We start from the raw sequence: 12,448 nt of genomic DNA, 5'->3' as shown, positions 1-12,448 counted from the left end.
ACACTCCTGCAGGCTATGCACATGTCAGTCTCAGAGACTGAATCATGGGATCATCAGGGTTTTGGAAGTTTGTGATGATTCCTCCACCTTTTGGGTTGAAGTAAGCATAGAAAGCATCTGGAAGTGAAGCCGTTGTTGCCTGTGTCACTCGATTTAACTTTGTCTGCGGTGGTGGTATTCAAACCTTGCCACAGCTGTCGAGCATACTTCCTTGATTCAGATTGAGTCTGGAATTGACACTTCGGCCGTGAGATGACTTTCTGGAGACTTTCTGTAGACCCTATCTACTTGAACGCCTCTGACCTGGCTCTCAGCTCCTAATGAAGCATAGCCGCTGGCATGCCTTCTTCGTAATTGCATCCACTGGCATGGCCTGAATTCTGGGCACTTTCTGTTTCTCTCCCTCCGCTAGCATAGTCGAATTCTGGTAATTTTCTACAACTTTTCATTTTGCAGATTTTGCATTCCTTTGTTTGTGATCCCTGTCTCTAATTGCCATCATTTTGCAGCTTTTAAAGTAATTTATACATGCTGGCTTTTTCTCTGCAACCAGATAACCTCCTCAACAGCTTTTCACCAAGGCAGCTCTGCTCTGCACCATCCGATTATCCATCCTTCTCACTCATTAGACAGCAAAAACTAATTGAAAGCAGAATCAGATGTATTATCACTGACACATGTTGTGATATCCGTTGTTTTGCCGCAGCAGTACATTGCAATGCATAAAAACTTACTATAAGTCCATAAGACAATGAAGCAGAATTAGGCCATTCAGCCCATCTTACCTGCTCTGTCATTCAACTACAGTTGATATATTATCCATCTGAAACCCATTCTCTTTCCTTCTCCCCATAACCTTTGACACACTTACTAATCTAGCTATTAACACTAATATACAGTGTAATTAATAAATAAATAATGCCGAGACAGAGATAGATCAAAATACTGAGGAAATGTTCATGGGTTCATGGACCATTCAGAAATCTGATGGTGGGGATGAGAAAAGGGCATATATCCCAATTGGGGAGAGTCCTTAATGCTGGATGCCAGCTTTTTGAGGCATAGCCATTTGAAGATGTTCTCAATGGTGGGGAGGCTAGTGCCCATGATGGAACTGACTGAGTTTTAGACTGCTTATCAAACATTCATTGGTTGATGGGGTGGGGATATGTTTCAATCAAAGGAGGTGTAAGGCACTCCCTCCCTTCGATAGTGATGCACCATCAATAACTCACACTGATACGTAAGGCGAGATATCGGCTTTTATTGACTGGAAGAAGGAACCAGGAGTGAGTGTCTATCATACTACGTCCTGGAGACTGAGGCCGAGCGTCAGGCCGCAGGTCTCCTTTATACAGGGGCCTGTGGGAGGAGCCACAGGAGCAGTCAGCAGGGGGCGTGTCCAGACAGGCACATAGTTCACCACAGATAGCCTCCGTTTTCCCTTGGGCAAGGTGTAGCACCGGTTTAGCATCTCTGATCAAGGTCACATGAAACCATGGGAGCAGGAGGCAGATGGTTGTATGAGCAGCTGGTGCTTATCACAAGCCCTGGTTATGCGACCACTGATGCCAGGCGGACAATCTCTGAAGAGTATTGATAATGGCTGGTGTCACCCGTCTTGTAAAGAAGGCAATGGCAAACCACTTCTTTAGAAAAATTTGCCATCAGCAACCATGGTCATGGGCCATGATGGCCTACGTCAAACAACACGGCACTTAATGATGATGATGATATATATGTCACGATAAACAGCTCTGAGATTCATTTTCTTTGTAGAAAAATTTCCCAAGGACAGTCATGGTCATGGAAAGACCATGATTGGCCATGTCACAGTGCATAATGGTAATGATCAGATCTCAGTGATAAGTAAGTAGGAACCTTTCCAGTCTAAATACTTGAAGATCTAAGCCATTGCCTTGGCTTCTGATCACAGTTTCCTTTCCCAAGCTACTAATTCCATCCCTCTCCATGGCAACTTTCTGGAAGAGATAAAAAGTCGCTTTGTGAGCCTGGGCTATGATTCTGTGCCAATGCAATCACTGCCAATTTGTACTTCTGTACTGTTGCCCACCTTTGCCCTGAGTCAGCACATCTGCAAGCTGCCTTTTTGAAAAGCTCTTTCTAGAAATTACTATGAAGTTATTAAAACAGAAAACTTCATGCCATCTTAAAAGTTTCTTCCCTCAGGGCAGTTAATCTGATCAACCATTCCAGTTAGCACCGCCCCCCCCCCCCCCCCCATTTCCGTCTATCTATTATCTCAGCCACTACACTGAATTATAAAAACTTTAAAGCACATTTTATAATGCTTTTCACATTGTAAATACATGCTGGTATTTATGTACTTATGTACATTTATCCCATTGCTGTAGTTTTAACTTTATTTGTATATAAGCTTTATTTTGTATAATTGTTGAATGCTGTTTGTTTTTGTTGCATGCTGCGTCAACACGTCACAGCAAACTTCTGATACTTGTAACTGTCTGTGGTGAATAAAGCTGATCCTTGGTCAGTGAACATTGATTTGCTGCTCAAGCCTTCACCTTTCCTTTGTAATCTGTTAATTAAACTAAATCATTTCTGAGCAGCTTCCTTTGTTCTACAAATGAATGCACAGGACGCATTTAGGTTTGCCGTAATCCTACACGCCAAGACCTTCTCATGTCCCCTTCTAGCTCTTCTAAGTCCATTCTTCATCTCTTTCCTGGTGAACTCTCGAGAGCCCTGTCTGATTGTTTCTTCCTAAACCTTAAGTCATCTTCTTTGGGGATATGGATAAGCTGAATGTTGGCAGTCTTCTCTACAGGGTGGAGGAGCTTAAAACTGGGGGGAGGGGCAGAGATTTAATAGAAACATACCCCTGGAGTAAAAAACTTACCCCTGACATCTCCGCTGTACCTACTTCCAAGCACCTTAAAACTATGCCCTCTCATGCTGGCCATTTCAGCCCTGGGAAAAATGCCTCTCATCATCTTGTACACCTCTATCAGGTCACCTCTCATCCTCTGTCACTCCAAGGAGAAAGAGCCGAGCTATTCTCATAAGGCATGCTCCCCAATCCAGGCAACATCCTTGTAAATCTCCTCTGCACACTTTCTATGGCTTCCAAATCCTTCCTGTAGTGAGTCGACCAGAACTGAGCACAGTACTCCAAGTGGGGTCTGACCAGGGTCCTATATAGCTGCAACATTACCTATTATAATGTTAGGCTTCTGTTCAAAGATAGAGTTAACAATACGATTCCCTCTAAGCAGTGCGAGTGCATGGCCACGCAATGACTGAAATACTTCTTTGCACATTGCCTTTGGTGCTACGCAGCTAGAATTTTCTCTTATATAGTATTTTGTTAACATGCCGTGCAGTTTTCAGGCTGAGTAAACATTTCCTGCTCTGAGTAATAGTTGGTCCACATAGCTGTAAAAAAAAAGATGAACGTTAGTTAACAATCACTGGCTACAATAGATACCCATGGTCCTGGAAGCAGGCAGTGGAGAGTTCCATCTGTGCTGACTGCCTGGCAATGTCAGGGAGTATGTCCAAGCCCGGGGTACCTGTGGGAAAAAAATACGCAGCACCCACAGGTAACATAATGGGATGCTATTACATCTTGGGGTGTTGGAATTGGGAGTTAAATTCCAGCACCATCTATACGTTTATACATTTTCCCGTGAGCCGTGTGGGTTTCCTCTGGGTGCTCCAGTTTCCTCCCACACTCCAAGGACGTACCGGTTAGTATGTTAATTGCTCATTGTAAATTGCACTGTGATTAGGCTCGGGTTAAATCGGTGGGCTGCTGGCGGTGTGACTCATTGGGCCAGAAGGGCCTATTTTGCCCTGTATCTCCAAATAAATAAATATTTCGAGACTTGGGCACTGCAAGGAGATAAATGGCACCTTGATGAGGATGGGAATGGGTTCTTTATTTTGTTAGTAATGTAATTATAAGCAATCACTCAAGGGATGCAGAGGTGGATGGGTCTTTCCTATGGCTTTCACCACTAGATGGCAGTGCAGCACTATACAGAAAAGCCTCTCTCACATATTACCGTTTTTTGTGTGTTTGAGCGTAAATACAGAACCCTGGCATCTTATTATGAATAGAACCAAACAGAATTGTGACAGCACAGAAGAGGCCATGTGGCCTATCAAATCCACGTCAGTTCTATTTCAAGCATTCTTTCCTGTACAGTTTCCCCAACTTTTTCCCTTGTATTTCTGTGATTTCGCGATTTGTTGTTTAACACTCAGTGTGCTATTTGTTTGCACACTGAGCACTAAAAATGAATTCCACAGATCCACCACTCTCTGACTAAAGAAATTCCTCCTCGTCTCTGTTCTAAATGGATGTCCCTCTATTCTGAGGCTGCACCCTCTGGTCCGAGACTCCCCCATGGTAGGAAACATCCCCTCCTCATCCACATTATTTATCCATGGAAGCACCTAACCTATTAACCCACACATCTTTGGAATATGGAAGGAAACTGAAGCACACGTAGGAAATCCACATACAAGCTCCCTACAGACAACAATGGGAATTGAACCCAGGCTGCTGGTGCAATAATAGTGTTGTCCACTATGCTACAGTCACACCAAAATAATTTTTTAAAAATTGATTTATTATATGGCCCTGTTGAAGGATCTCTGTTTATATTCCTCTCCATAGATGCTGCCTGACCTGCTGAGTTCCTCCAGCATTTTATGTGTTTTGCTGTGGATTCCCGGCATCGACAGAATCTCTTGTGTTCAATCCAATTCCAATCCCAATACTTCCTTATTTTCCTTCCTGACTCTCTGGTCCTTTAGCATCAGTTTGTATCCCCTCTTCAACTGATAGTGAACAAGAATACATTCTCTGCTTCCCCATCTAAATCCCACATGATCTTGTATTGTTTAATTCAAGACTTAAGATCGCTTAAAATCTTTTTCAGTACACAAGTGTAAAGGAAAACAAAATAATTCTTACTTTGGATCTGATGCAGCACAAGAAATAGAATAAGATAAAGAGCACAACAATAAAAAAACACAATAAATATAAATATACAAGATTGTTTATACGTATACCTGTAGATCAGAGGTTCTCAACCTGGGACCCTTCAATTAACGGTAGGAGTCCATGGCATTAAAAAAAGGACGGGAAACCCTGATGGAGATTGATTGTGTGTCCATAAAGTGACGCTTGGCACAGGTGTGTGTGTACAGAAGGTAACTGACAGGAAATGATAAAGTAGTGGCGGTGGGGGGGTGGGGTGGAGGGCTGGGTTAGTGGGTGCAAACATTGATCAGCCTTCCTACTTGTGGAAAGTTTTTAAATCTGGTGGTCCTGGTGTGGATGCTACATACCCTCCTCCCTGATGGGAGTGGGACAAACAGTCTATAAGCAGGGTGGGTGGGATCCTTGATGATATTGCTGGTGTTTTCCCGGCATCTTTCTGAATATATATGTTCTTGATGGTGGTTAGACTGTCGTTTCAATGGGTAAAGAAATGGCAGGTGGAATAGAGTATCAGAAGGGTTTGGTTATGCACTTCGGCAGAAGAAATGAAATGGTTGACTATTTTCTGAAGAGAGAGAAAATAAAAGAAATGAGGTGCAAAAAGACTTGGAAATCCTTGTGCAGGATTCCTTAAATGTTAATTTGCAGGTTGAGTCTGTGGTAAGGAAAGCAAATGCAATGTTAGCATTCATTTCAAGAGGACTAGAATATAAAAGCAAGGATGTAATGTTGAGACTTTATAAAGCATTGATGAGGCCTCACTTGGGTATTGTGAGCAGTTTGGGGCCCCTGTCTTAGAAAGCATGTGCTGAAACTGGAAGGGGTTCAAAGGAGGTTCACAAATATGATCACAAATAAGAGAAAATCTGCAGATACTGGAAATCCAAGCAATGCATACAAAATGCTGGAGTATCTCAACAGTCCAGGCAAAGTCTATGGAGAAGAGTAAGCAGTCGATGCTTTGGGGCAAGACCCCTTCATAGGGACAGATAAGGTTCTTAGCTCGAAGCGCCAACAGACTCTTCTCCATAGATGCTGCCTGGCCTGTTGAGTTCCTCTAGCATTTTGTGCGTGTTTGTTGTATATAATTCCAGGATTGAATGGTTTGTCATATGCAGAGCGTCTGATGGCTTTGGGCCTGTATTCACTCGAATTCAAAACAATGAGTGGTGACCTCATTGGATCCTATCGAATGGTGAAAGGTCTTGATAGGGTGAATATGAAGAGGATATTTCTTATGGTGGGAGAGTCTAAGACCAGAGGACACAGCCTCAGAATAGAGGGGTGTCCTTTTAGAACAGAGATGAGGAGGAATTTCTTCAATCAGAGACTGGTGAATCTGTGGAATTTGTTGCCACAAGCAGCTGTGGAGGCCAAGTCTTTATGTACTTTTAAAGCAGATTTGATATATTCTTGATTGGTCATGGCATGAAGAGATATGGGGAGAAGGCAGGAGATTGGGGCTGAGAGGAAAATTGGATAAGCCATATTGAAATGGTGAAGCGGACTCAATGGGCCAAATGGCCTAATGCAGTTCCTATATTTTATGGTCTTATGATCTTATATTCAATCTTATATATTCTGTGGAAAATTCCTCATATCTAAGAACTGACATCCCTCACTTCTGGAACTTTCCCTTAATATCTCAACTAGGCCCATTTCTATGAAGAGAGAGAAAAAATATATAACATCCTGGATGATAAATTCTATTTTTCATACCTTTAGAAGATACATATTCTATGTTTGTGAGGGATAAAGTTCTAAATCCTCACTGTTCTTAAATATTAATCAGGATAGCATTAGAGAGAGATAGGAACGGACAAGTTAGAAAAGTGTTTAATTGAAGTAAGGGGAATTATGAGGCTATCAGGCAGGAACTTGGAAGCTTAAATTGGGAACAAATGTTCTCAGGGAAAGGTACGGAAGAAATGTGGCAAATTTTCAGGGGATATTTGTGTGGAGTTCTGCATAGTTATGTTCCAATGTGACAGGGAAGTTATGGTTAGGGTACAGGAACCGAGGTGTACAAAGACTGTAATAAATCTAGTCAAGAAGAAAAGAAAAGCTTACAAAAGGTTCAGAGAGCTAGGTAGTGTTAGAGATCGAGAAGATTATAAGGCTAATAGGAAGGAGATTAAGAAGGAAATTAGGAGAGCCAGAAGGGGCCACAAGAAGGGCTTGGGGGACAGGATTAAGGAAAACCCCAAGGCATTCTACAAGTATGTGAAGAGCAAGAAGATAAGACGTGAAAGAATAGGAGCTATCAAGTGTGTATGGAACTGGAGAAAATAGCAGAGGTACTTAATGAAAACTTTACTTCAGTATTCACTATGGAAAAGGATCTTGGTGATTGTAGTGATGACTTGCAGCAGACTGAAAAGCTTGAGCATGTAGATATTAAGAAAGAGAGTGTGTTGGAACTTCTGGAAACCATCAAGTTGGGTAAGTTACCGGGACCGGATGAGATGTATCCCAGGCTACTGTGGGAGGCGAAGGAGGAGATTGCTGAGCCTCTGGCGATGATCTTTGCATCATCAATGGGGACAGGAGAGGTTTTGGAGGATTGGAGGGTTGCGGATGTTGTTCTATTATTCAAGAAAGGGAATAGAGATAGCCCAGGAAATTATAGACCAGTGAGTCTTACTTAAGTGGTTGGTAAGTTGATGGAGAAGATACTGAGATGCAGGATTTATGAACATTTGGAGAGGTATAATATGATTAGGAATAGTCAGCATGGCTTTGTCAAGGGCAGGTCATGCATTATGAGCCTGATTGGATGTTTTGAGGATGTGACTAAACACATTGATGAAGGAAGAGCAGTAGATGCAGTGTATATGGATTTCAGCAAGGCATTTGATAAGGTACCCCAAGCAAGGCTTATTGAGAAAATAAGGAGGCATGGGATCCAAGGGAACATTGTTTTGTGGATCCAGAACTGGCTTGCCCGCAGAAGGCAATGAGTGGTTGTAGATGGGTCACTTTCTGCATGGAGGTTGGTCACCAGTGGGGTGCCTCAGGGATCTGTTCTGGACCCTTAATCTTTGTGATTTTTATAAATAACCTTGATGAGGTAATGGAGGGATGGTTTGGTAAATTTGCTGATGACACAAAGGATGGAGGTGTTGTGGGTAGTGTAGAGGGCTGTCAGATGCTGCAGAGGGACATTGATAGGATGCAAAACTGGGCTGAGAAGTGGCAGATGGAGTTCAACCCAGATAAGTGTGAAGTGGCACACACAAAATGCTGGTGGAATGCAGCAGGCCAGGCAGCATTTATAGGACAAAGCACAGTCGACGTTTCAGGCCGAGACCCTTCATCAGGGCTAACTGAAAGAAAAAATAGTAAGACATTTGAAAATGGGTGGTGGAGATCCGAAATGATAGGAGATGACAGGAGGGGGAAGGATGAATCTAAGAGCTCGAAAGTTGATTGGCAAAAGGGATACAAAGCTGGAGAAGGGAAATAATCATGGGATGAGAGGCCTAGGGAGAAAGGAATGGGGAGGGGAGCACCAGAGGGAGATGGAGAACAGGCAAGGAGTGATTGTGAGAGAGGCAGAGAGAAAAGAAAAAAGAGGGGGAGGAGGATAATTAAATAAATAGATAGATAGAAAAGTAAGTAAATAAATAAATAAATAGATAGATAAGGGATGGTGTAAGAAGGGGAATTAATAGAAGTTAGAGAAGTCAATGTTCATGCCATCAGGTTGGAGGCTACCCAGACGGTATATAAGGTGTTGTTCCTCCAACCTGAGTGTGGCTTCATCTTGACAGTAGAGGAAGCCATGGATAGACATATCAGAATGGGAATGGGACATGGAATTAAAATGTGTGGCTACTGGGAGATCCTGCTTTCTCTGGCGGACAGAGCATAGGTGTTCAGCGAAATGGTCTCCCAATGTGCGCCGGGTCTCACCAATATATAAAAGGCCACACCGGGAGCACCAGACGCAGTATACCACACCAGCCAACTCACAGGTAAGGTGTTGCCTCACCTGGAAGGACTGTCTGGGGCCCTGAATGGTGGTGAGGGAGGAAGTGTAAGGTGAGGTGGTTCACTTTGGTAGGTCAAATATGATGGCAGAATATAGTATTAATGGTAAGACTCTTGGCAGTGTGAGGATCAGATGGATCTTGGGGTCCGAGTCCATAGGATGCTCAAAGAAGCTGCACAGTTTGACTCTGTGGTTAAGAAGGCATACGGTATATTGGCCTTCATTAACCGTGGATTGAGTTTAAGAGCCGAGAGGTAATGTTGCAGCTATTTAGGACCCTGGTCAGACCCCACTTGGAGTACTGTGCTCAGTTCTCGTTGCCTCACTACAGGAAGGATGTGGAAACCATAGAAAGGGTGCAGAGGAGATCTACAAGGATGTTGCCTGGATTGGGGAGCATGCATTTTGAAAACATGTTGAGTGAACTCGGCCTTTTCTCCTCGGAGCAAAGGAGGATGAGAGGTGACCTGATCGAGGTGATTAAGATGATGAGAGGCATTGATCGTGTGAATAGTCGGGGCTTTTTCCCAGGGCTGAAATCCTTGCCACAAGAGGGCAAAGGTTTAAGGTGCTGGGGAGAAGGTACAGAGGAGATGTCAGGGGTAAGTTTTTTACGCAGAGAGTGATGAGTGTGTGGGATGGGCTGCCGGCAACGGTGGTGGAGGTGGATACGACAGGGTCTTTTAAGAGACTTTTGGACAGGTACATGGGAGCTTAGAAAAATAGAGCGCTGTGGGTAACCCTAATAATTTCTAAGGTAGGGACATGCTTGGCTCAACTTTGTGGGCCAAAGGGCCTGTATTGTGCTGTAGGTTTTCTATGTTTCTATGATATCAGAGATTTTCCTTTCCTTATGATCTTACCCAGGCTAATTCAATTCAGACTAACCAGGTACAGTTGTCAAGTTCAGTGAGTTTGGCAGTTTATTGTAATGGACAATATTGGGTGATATAGTTCACCATTTAGAAGCCAACAGGAATTTAATTAATTTAAACAGCTTTAAATATACAGGTAGCCCATATAAATATTTCCTATTCATAATTAATGCTTTTTAAATACATTCATATTTAAACCTCTATGAACATTATTGCCTTTTCAAATATTTCATGAAATTGATATTGTCACCAACAGAATGAAATAAATTTATTCTCTAGTTGAAATAATTTTGCTGCTATCAGCATTATTTTTAGAATGTGAAACATTCTGTGTTAGTTCACACAAAGTTCAAAATTTCAAAGTAAATTTCTTATCAAAGTACAGACATATGTCACCATATACAAACCTCAGTTTCTTGAGGGCATTCACAGTTAATAGAAAGGAATGCAGTAGAATCAATGAAAGATTGCGCACAATAAGGCAGACAAAAACCAGTGTGCAAAAAACAATGAACTGGGTAAATATAAAAAGAAAAAAAGCAGTTAAATAAGCAATAAATATTGAGAACACACACATAAAATACCAGTCAGTATGCGATTTTTATTGAAAGCATTTATTTCAATGTTCAATCACAAAACACACAGCCACAGTTGAAGAGATCCAACTACATTGGCATTAGGTTTGAGCACATCTACATGGAGCCTTGTCGTGGGAAAGCAGCATCCATCATCAGGGACCCTCACTACACAGGTCACACACTCTTCTCACTGCTGCCATCAGGAAGAAGGTACAGGAGCCTCAGGACTCACACAACCAGGTTCAGAAACAGTTACTGCCAATCAATCATTAGGCTCGTGAACCAGAGGGGTAACTTCACTCACCCCAACACTGACTGTTCCCACAACCTATGGACTCACTTTCAAGGACTCTTCATCTCATGTTCTTATCTATGTATTCATTTATTTATTTATTTTGTATTTTGTTCTTGAACACTGTTGGTGCAGTCTTTCACTGATTCGATAATGGTTATTGCATTTATTGAGTATGCCTACAAAAACTAAAGAATCTCAGGGTTTTATAGGGTGACGTATTTTTACTTTGACAAGAAATTTACTTTGAACTTTGAACCAACGTCAAGCATCATCTCCCATACGTCGATTTAGATTAATTTTTTTATCACATGTCTGTCGAAGCATACGGAGAAACGTGTCTTTAGTGTTAACGAACGGCGCAGCCTGAGCATGTGCTGGGGACAGCCCGCAGGTGTCGCCACACATTCCAGCACCAGCACTGCACGTCCACAATGTTCAGCGGTTCACAAGCAGTAACAACAACAATTAGTGCCCTAAAATATTCTCAAATATTTTCACTCCATAAAAAAATCCAGGTTTTGAAGATCAAAGATTAGCTTTATTTGCCATTAATCATTTGTTTATTTCATAAACCTGATTGTGATGAGACATAGGTCAACAATTTTTAACTTGGCTTTAAAATCTTCTACATGCCAAAGTTCAATGATAATTAATTCCATATTAGGATAAGGACTGTAAGGATGAGAAACAGCTTCTTCCCCCACACCATGAGATGGCTGAACTCCCTGCCATCACCCAGGTCTCATCACTTACATATCAGCCCCAGTAATGTTATGCAGCTTACTTTTTGATTTGTGACACAAATGTACCTTATGCTAAATGTCAAACTTCTGGACTATATTTTATTATTTGTTAATTTATTTGTGGTAATATTACGTTACATGATACTTTGAACTGTGTGAGTTATATGTACTGTGCACCTTGGTCCAGAGGAACATTGTTAAACTGATGTGCAGTTGAATAAACTTGAAATTGATATTGTAGAGTCTGTAAGCAAAAGGCCTTTTCTATGGAAGTACAGTTACTAAGTGTAAATTACAAAGTTGATAGATTTCTGATTGGCCAGGGCATCAAGGGATATAATAAGAGGGCAGGTGTATGGGGTCGGATGGGATCCAGGATCAGCCATGATGGAATGGCGGAGTGGACTTGATGGGCTGAATGGCCTAATTCTGCTCCTATGTCTTATGGCCTTATGGTCTAAGAACAACTGGAAACGTTTTTAGAAAAGAGCATATTTCATCATAATTAAACAATCCGTAGAATTAAATAGAAGAATTGAAAATTGTTCCCTGAGAGCACAGTTTCTGTTTTGCGTTTAAAATGATTCACCAGTAAAAGGTTGCAAGGAATGAAACAACAGGGGATTTATTTTTTGCTGTTACACATGTTTAGAGGCTTTCAGAAATGTTCACCATTTTATAAAGCTTTTGAAATGACTCATGTATGCAGTGTTTTCTAAGACATTTATAATTCTTTTAATTAGTCAATTCAGTTTTATGTAAGAACCTCTTTATAGATCTAAAATAAAATCTGATTTTCTTCCACCCTCTGCACTACAAACTCAACAGAATCTGCTGTGTCTATGAATGCTTCTACCTGCTTTGCTTGCTGGCCTAAGCCATTGGCATGCCCCAAGGTGAACACATGGAAAAGGTTTGATCTGTGCTGAGGTCTCTCACCAGGAAGCCTTCAGTTCCATTCCTGGCA

General features: G+C 41.9%; 1 long non-coding RNA gene across 1 annotated transcript in view; it reads right to left on the bottom strand.

Annotated features, from left to right (window-relative positions):
- Positions 1-1,086: 1,086 nt before the first annotated feature.
- The window catches only part of LOC132393914 (uncharacterized), a 174,768-nt gene continuing 163,406 nt past the window's right edge, over positions 1,087-12,448 (bottom strand). The window contains exon 4 of the long non-coding RNA XR_009512101.1: positions 1,087-3,417. This is a non-coding gene — a long non-coding RNA (uncharacterized LOC132393914). The remainder of the gene's footprint in view (positions 3,418-12,448) is intronic.

The sequence above is a fragment of the Hypanus sabinus genome, chromosome 5 (assembly GCF_030144855.1).
Source record: "Hypanus sabinus isolate sHypSab1 chromosome 5, sHypSab1.hap1, whole genome shotgun sequence".
Lineage (NCBI taxonomy): Eukaryota > Metazoa > Chordata > Chondrichthyes > Myliobatiformes > Dasyatidae > Hypanus > Hypanus sabinus.
This window is presented reverse-complemented; position numbering and strand designations above follow the sequence as displayed.